The sequence below is a fragment of the Trichoderma aggressivum genome, assembly GCF_033847375.1.
Source record: "Trichoderma aggressivum f. europaeum strain CBS 100526 chromosome Unknown scaffold_002, whole genome shotgun sequence".
Classification (NCBI taxonomy): Eukaryota; Fungi; Ascomycota; class Sordariomycetes; order Hypocreales; family Hypocreaceae; genus Trichoderma; species Trichoderma aggressivum.
In genome coordinates, this window is record NW_026946368.1 from 505,915 (window position 1) to 514,813 (window position 8,899).

An 8,899-nucleotide genomic window follows, 5' to 3' on the forward strand; every position below is an offset into this window, starting at 1 on the left:
ATTTTACTTAAATTAAGTTAATATAATTACTATATTAGAAAATTAAAAATATATAAATAAGGACTATTATAATAATATTAATATTTAAGTATAAGTTATAAAGTTTTTTTATATAATATAAATAGTAGGTTTTATAATTAACTTTTAATAGCTTACTTAATTATATTTATATATTAGTCTAGTGCTAAAGGAATTATTATTTAAGCCTTATTTATTTATAATTAAGAATAAATATTTAAAGTATTTAAGAGAAAAGTAATAAGTATATTAAGCTAGTATAGTAAAACTAATATTTATTTAAGTATTATAAAATATATAAATACTTAAATAAAATAAATTATTAGCTTTCCTAGTAGTATTATTTATAATAAAGAATTAAAAAATAAAGGGCTATTATAATAATAGTTAATTATAGAATTTTTTACTAAGGTAAGGTAATTAAATATATAATAGGGGCTAAGATAATTAATAAATATATTTTTAAAGTAAATAAGACTAAAATAAATAATAATTATATTTTTATAATAAGCTAGGCTAAGAAATTTAAGTAAGTATAAATTATAATTAAAATTAGTATTATTTATAAAAAAGTAAAATTTATAATATAAAAGATTATATTTAAAAAAATAAAAGATTTTAAAATAAAAATTAAAATAAAGATTATTATTTAAATAAATATTAATAATATTACTAATAGTTTAAATATATTAGTAATATTAATATTATTAAATATATAAATAATATATATATAAATATTAATAACTTAAAGTTTAAGAAAGTTAAAAGTAGTTTAAAAATATAAGGCTATTATATAATAAAAAAATTTAAGTAGTTTAATAATAAAAAGTATATAAAAAATAATAAAATTATTACTTATTATATTAATAAACCCTATAAGTAGCTAAATATCTAAAAGGGTATTAAAGCTAAAGTAACTTTACTATTTAAATATAATAAATAATAAAGCCTAAAATAAGTATTTAAACTAATAAATTATATTTATTATAAATATAATAGAAAATTTAACTTATAATTTATATTAATAAAATATATAGTTTTAAATATATATAAGTATTAATAAAAAATAACTAATTAACTAATTAATAGTTTTATATTTTAACTAAAATAGGTTATTAAGGTATAAGTAAGGCTAGGGATATTAAGCTTAATAAAATATATATATATAAAAATTAACTTATAATTTATAATTAATAAACTAAAAATAACTAAGGAACTAAATTTTTATTACTTAAATATTATAATTAATAAGAAATAATTACATAAATATTTAAAAAATATAACTTATTTTACAATAGAATAACTTAATATTATATATAGTATAAATAGCTTAGTAAAAATAACCTAAAAAGCTAACTTTAATTTCTATATAGCTATAATAAAAAATAATATATTAGTAAAATTATATTTCTAAGCAGAAGTATAGCTTAAGAAGGACCTTAAATTGAATATATTATTAAAAATAAATTTTATATACTAATATAGTATTAACTTAATAATAACTAACTAATATATAATAATTAAATTAATATATAATATTAAGATTTTAATAAAAATTATATAAAAAAATATATAAGTTAATTAGTAAATAATAGTAGTAAAAATTATAGTAATTTAACTAGGAATATTTAAAAAAGTACTAGTATAATATATATAATTAGAAAAGTTTAATTTATATAATAATATAAAAATATATTACTTTATTATAAAAACCCTAGGGGTAATAAATTATATATATACTTTAAATACCCCTAGAGTAAATAAATATATTAATTAAATAATAATAATAAACTTAATAAAGAAATTAATTATTTTATAATAAAAATGAAAAGTAAGCTATTTAGTAAATTATAATATAAATACTTACTTAATAATAATAGTAAAATAAGTATAAGTAATACTAAACTATTAGTTAGACTAAATAATTAGTAATATAATTAATAATAAAATAATAGTAATACTATTTAAAATATTTTTAAAAAAATTAAAAGTAATTTAGTAAAATATTAACTTAATTAGTTTTATACCCCTAAATAAATAAAGTATAATAAAAAAACTTATAAATATTAGGGAAAAGGTATTATTAAATAAGGTATAAGTATATAATAAATAACTAAATAAAGCTAAAGTAATTTAATAAATTATTAAATAATATAATATATAGTATAATTAAGAGATAATTCTACTATTAAAAAAAGAAAAAATAAAAATTAATTTAATAGAAAATTAATAAAATTAGAAAATACTAATATACTTATACCCACTTAGGATTAAAGATTAGAAGTTTATAAATAATATAATAAATTAGTTATATATATAAGGCAGAGTTAATTAAATAAAATAACTAATATTATTAAGCTATTTAGTTTTTATAGTTTAGTAAATAATAAATAAAAAAAAGAAAAAATATATAGTAATTAACCTTAAATTACTAAATAAGATTATAATCCTTAATATATACTTAATTTTATTATAAAAAAATATTATTATTTTCCTAAGAGGTAAAAAGTATATTATTATACTAAATATATTAGTATTTTTTTATTAATTACTAATATATATAAATTATAAGGACTAAATAATATTAATTAGTTTAAGAGGTTTAGAAATATTTTATATAATTATAATAAAATATAAAAATTTACTACTATTTACTTAATAATTTATAAACTAAAAGCTATACTCCTTTTATTAATTTATTAAGGTATATATTAATAATATTATAATATTTAGTAATACTTTTAAGAAATACTATTTATATTTAGAAATAATTTTTAGTTTATTTAAATAGTTATAATTAATAATATCTTTTATAAAAATATTTAATATATATTTATTAGTTTAATTATTAAAATTTAAAGTAAATATATTAAGTATATTTATAATAAAAGAATAAATAAAGGCTATAGCTAAAATAAAATAATTAATAAATTTTATAAATTTAAAAATATATTTAAGAATAGTAATATTCCTATAGTAATTTATTTATTAATTTTAATAAAAGGCTAAATTAATAAAATAACAGAAAATATAGCTATTAAGAAACTTATAAAAAAATAATATAAAAATAAAGAAAATAAATAAAAAGGCCTATTATATAAAGTTATAGAAAATAAAGTTTATTTTAATAATAAAAAAGATTAATATATTTAAAATATTATAGTAATAGTTAATAACTAAAATAAGGCTATATTATTATAACCTTAATAAACTAATATACTTTAAATTAAACACTAGTAGATAAGGTATAGGTTTATTTATTTTTTATATAAATAGTAATAATTATAATATATTAAATATTTTATAGTTAAAGATTTAATTAGTAATATTCCTTAGTTAATTATTATTTAAAGTAAAGATAAAATATAAATTAATAGAATTTAAAATTATATATTTAGTCTAGTCTTATTATAAATTATAAATATTAGTTTAATTATATTTTTAACTAGTAAAAGTATTAATTAATTATTTAATAATAAAGGGAATAGTTAATTATATAATAATATTAATAATAGACTTAGTAAAAGCTAATTATTAGCTTATAATAGTATTTATATATTTTAGCTAATTTTAATTAAATATATATTATATCTTAAGAAAAATAAATTTAATACTTAATATATTATTAAGACTATTAGTATTAAGATTAAAAAATACTAAGGAATAGTTAAATAAAAGTAAGCTAAATAATATTTAGTTAATAAATAAGTATTATAAAAAGATAATTATTTATATAAACTAAGACTTAAAATTAAAGTTTATTTAAGAATATACTAAAAATAAATATTTTAAGAAAATTAAGTTTATTTTAGCTATAAATATAAAAAAGCTAAAAAAAATATATATAAGATAATTTAATAAGTTAATCTAAATATTATTTATTAAAAAGAATAATTTAATATATTATTAAAATATTAATAACTAAGAGTAATTATATATTTTAAAAAAATATATTAAAAAAATATTATAAATAATATATAATAATTAATTTTATACTAAGCTATAGAAAATATTAAATATATTATAAAAATTAAGTATTTTTAAAATATTTTATAAAGTTTAATAATATATAATATATTACTTAATATATATAATAAATTATATAAATAAATCTTAGTAACTAAGGGAGTTATAACTAATCTAAATAAAAATATAACTATTTTATATTATAACTATAGACTTTATAATTAAGTTACTAAATAAAGCCTTAAGGTTATTTTAAAAACTACTAGATTATATATACCCACTAGATATATTATTTATAATAACCTATAAGTAATTATAAAAATTATTACTAATACCTAGTTTAATATATTATATAACTTAGTAATAGGCTATAGTATTTTTATAAATAATTTTATTAATAAACTAGGGTATTCTAAAGGTAATTATTAATAATAAAAATCCTAAGTTTACGTTAGACTTTTAAAAAGGATTATTTAAAGCTTTAGGAATAAAGCTAATAGTAAGTATAAGTTATTATTTATAAATAGATAGTATATTAAAAAGAAAAAACTAAATAATAGAAATAATACTAAAATATTATATTATAATATTAAATATTTTATAAATAAAAATACTATTAGTTTTATAATTTAGCCTAAATAATATAATTAGTTTATTAATAAAATATAGCTTAAATAAATTAATAATAAGTTTTAAGCTATTAGAATTATTAAATATACTAAAGGTAAATATATTATTAAATAAAAATATATTAGATATATTATATTAGCTTTACTAAGAGGAGGTAAAGTATTTATTAAAAAGGGTAATAATAGTAGCTAAATATAGGTATAATTAAATACACTAGCTACTAGAGTTTATAGTTAAAAATTAAGTATTTTTAAAACTTTATTAAGGCTATAGCTTATTAAGTAAACTATTATATAAATAATTATAATAAAAAGCTAGACTTTTTAAAGTAATTAAAAAAATAAGCTTTTTAGTATATTAATTAAAACTACTAGCCTAATAAAAAATATATAATATAATCTTAATTACTTAATTAATATTAATAGTTTAAATACTTAACTTATTTAATTATTAAAGGGAATTATTAAAAAAAATATATATTAATAATAAGAATTAATAAGTTATAAATAAACTAGTTAAAAAATAAGTTAATAATAAAAAGTATTATTTATAAATAAAATACTTAGTTTAATAAAAAGGTTATAGCTTAAAAAAAAATAAATAAGTTAAGTATTAAAAGTTAATTTAGATAATTAAAAAGATAGTAAAAGAATTTAAAAATAAGACCTTAATAAAGAAAATAAAGAATTTATATAAGGAAATAGTAGAAGTTATAATAATTCTATAGATAAATATTTAAATTAGTATTTTAGTTAAATAACTAGTAAGGTAATAATAACTACTAATATTATAATAATATAAGGCTAAGAAATTACTAGTTATATAAGTAGATATATTTTAATAATTAGCTAGTTTTTTTCTTTTTTTTTTTATTAATTTATTTCCTTTTCTTTTTTTTATAAATTAACCTTTAGTTTCTTAACTAAGTTATTAATAACTTATTTATTAATAACTTAGGTTATAAATATAATTATATATTTTTTTTTAAAAGTATATTTATTATTAAAAATATATTTATTATTATTAAAAATATATTTATTATTATTAAAGTATATTTATTATTAAAGGTATATTTATTTTTAAAGGCGCGTTTACCTCTAAGATTAAGAATATATTTATTATTAAAAGTATATTTATTTTTAAAGGCGTGTTTATTTTTAAAAATATATAAAAAAGTTTATTTTAAAAGTATATTTATTAAGGAAAGTAAGGTTATTATTAAAAATATATTTACTTTTAAAATAAAACTAATTTAGTATTAAAAGTATAAATATATAATAATATTATTAATAAAAAACCCTATAATTTATATATTACTTTTAGTTAAATACCTATAGCTTAGAAAAAATAATAAAATCTAGGATAATTATAAAAGATTTTAAAAAGGCTATATTAATAAAAATATAATTAATTTTTTAATTTTATAAATACTTAAGGAATAAGAACTCTATAAGGTATTAGTAAAGGACTTATTTTAACTTATTAATATTAATATTAATAAATATATAACTTACTTTAAGGTATATATTAATAAATATATTAATATAAAAGCTATTTATATAAAAAAATAGTTTAAATAAGGTAAATATTAGGATTTCTTAGTAAAGCTAAAAAAGGCTAGTATATAAATAATATATTTTAAAGTATATTACCTTTTACTAGTCTAAATTATAATAGCTATAATAGCTATTATAAAGCTATAAAACCTTAATATTAATAATACTAAAGATATTATAATATTAATATATAGCTATAAAGTATTTAAATATATAATTATAATAATAAAAATTTAATAATAGGGCTAGTTATATATTATTAAAATTAACTAATTATATAAAAAAGTAAACTTTATAAGTAATAAGGTAATATATATATTAACTAAAACTAATTTAATAAATAAAAAAGTTTAGTTTATAAAAATATTTAGCTTAATAAAAATAAAAAATACTTTACTAATTATATATATTACTATATAGCTTAATTAACTATAGGTAAAGCTAAAGAAGCCCTCTTTAAACCCTTTAATTATATAAATTATTTAATATTTATTAAATAAAGAGATAGTTATTTTTAAAGTAGGTAAATTTATTAAAATAGCTATAGGGAAAAACTAAATAAAGGAGTTAAATAAATAACTAATAAAATTATTAATAAAAAAGAAAATTATTATATTTTTTACTAAACTTAAAATAAAGTTATTAATTTTTACTAATATAAAAAAGTATAATAAAATTCTATAGTAAATTAAGGAAAGTTTAGTAAATAAATAAACTATTTAATAAGTAATTTAGGAAAAAATATAAAAACTAGCTAAATAAGTTAATAAAAAAACTATAGTAAATAATATATTAAATAATTAATATAATATAGTTAATAAGCGCCTTAAGATTAATAAAATAATAAATTATAAAATTAAGTAAATAATTTAAATTATTTAATATAACTTCTAAGAATAAGAAATAAATATATAGTAATAAGTAAATATAAAAGTAATAAAGAATATTAAGTAATTAATAATAATTATAAAAAATAGCTTTAAGAATATTAAAATATATATTAATAATATTATTAATTAGGCTTTAGATAACTAGGCTAAAATATTTATTAAAATCCTTAAATAAAAAGGATTTATAAAGTTAAAAAGAAAATAATAAAAAATAAATAATACTAAAGAAAATATAAAAAAGTAGGCTAATAAAGTTAAAAAAAAATAAAAAAATAATAAAAAGGGTAACTAATATAAAAATAATATTTATTTAAGAAAGGTTTACTATTAGGCTTTTAGTTATTTATTACTTAGGTTTTTATAATATAAATATAATTTAGCTAAATAAAAGATAGTTATTTATAATAAATAGTACTTACTTTTATTTTTTAGTTTATTTATATAAGTAATAGGTATTTTATTTTTATTTAAAATATATAAATAATTTCCTTATTATATTACTTTTACTTTCCTTATTATTATTTTCCCTATAGTTATTTAAGTAATTAAGATAATTTTACTTTTAAAAAAGGGGGTAGTTATTAGGGCTAAATAAATAAATAAATCTTATATAGTTTATGCATAGTGTGTAAATCCATGCGGCACGGTGTGCTGCATAGTCTGCTTTTTAGTTACTTCACTAAGGTTAATTAGTTAGAGAGGAATTAAGCTTCTTATACTATTTATGTACCCTACTATTTATAAAAGGCCCTAGGCGCCTAATAAAAAAAATTTAAAAAATTTAAAAATTTAAAATAAAAGTTAAAATAAAAGTTTAAATAAAAGTTTAAAATTATATAAAATTATATAAAATTATATAAAATTATATAAAATTATATAAAATTATATAAAATTATATAAAATTATAAAAAATTATAAAAAAAATTATAAAAGATTATTTAAATTTTTTCATAAAAATTTATAAAAAAATTATAAAAACTATAAAAAAAAATTATAAAAATTATAAACAAAATTAAAAAAAATTATTACAATTTAATTAAGTTTATTAAATATTTAATTAATTAATTAAATTAATTAAATAGTATTTTTTTATTTAATTAATTAATTAAATTAATTAAAGAATATTTTTTTTATTAATTAATTAAATCTGGGTACTGGATTTAATTTAATTAATTTAACGGCAGCGCTGTTAATATTAACGCTAAACTCGGAAGACTTGTCCGCCGCGTTGAAGAGATGAAGCGGTTTCTTGAGACTGCCTCGTACTCTGAGGATAAGTAAACCGGATACTATCGCTTGGATTTTTTTTCTACGTGCTATTACGTTTGGGGTATCAGGAGTTTGAGACAGTGGGCCAATGTTGGCAACGCCAACGCCCTAGTTTGAGCCATAGCATCAACAATTCAAGTCTCTTCTTATAAATCAAATTTTACTTTGCCAACATCACTGATCAGCTCGCCGACATCCGGGCGAATCTGAAGAATCCGAAATTGGTCAACGACGAGTAGCATTGTTCCCTTTACGATTTCCCATCACCAATGAGTGATTATTTTTTGGTACGAAGCTGGGGTAAATGGGAATTTCTCAGAGGTATTTGACTTCGGTTTATGAGACACGGGACGACACTGTTGGCAGGATGCTGACACCTCGTAGTTAGAGCTCTAATAGCATTAACAAAGTCTCATTTATAAACTGAATCGTTGTGTGTTATGTACCAAGCAATCATAAATTAATGATACAATTACAGTCATACACACACACAGTATTTGAAAAAAAAAAAAAAAAAAAAAAAAAAAAAGGATTGACAGAGTGAGAGAGTGATTGGTGTTTGGAATCCTT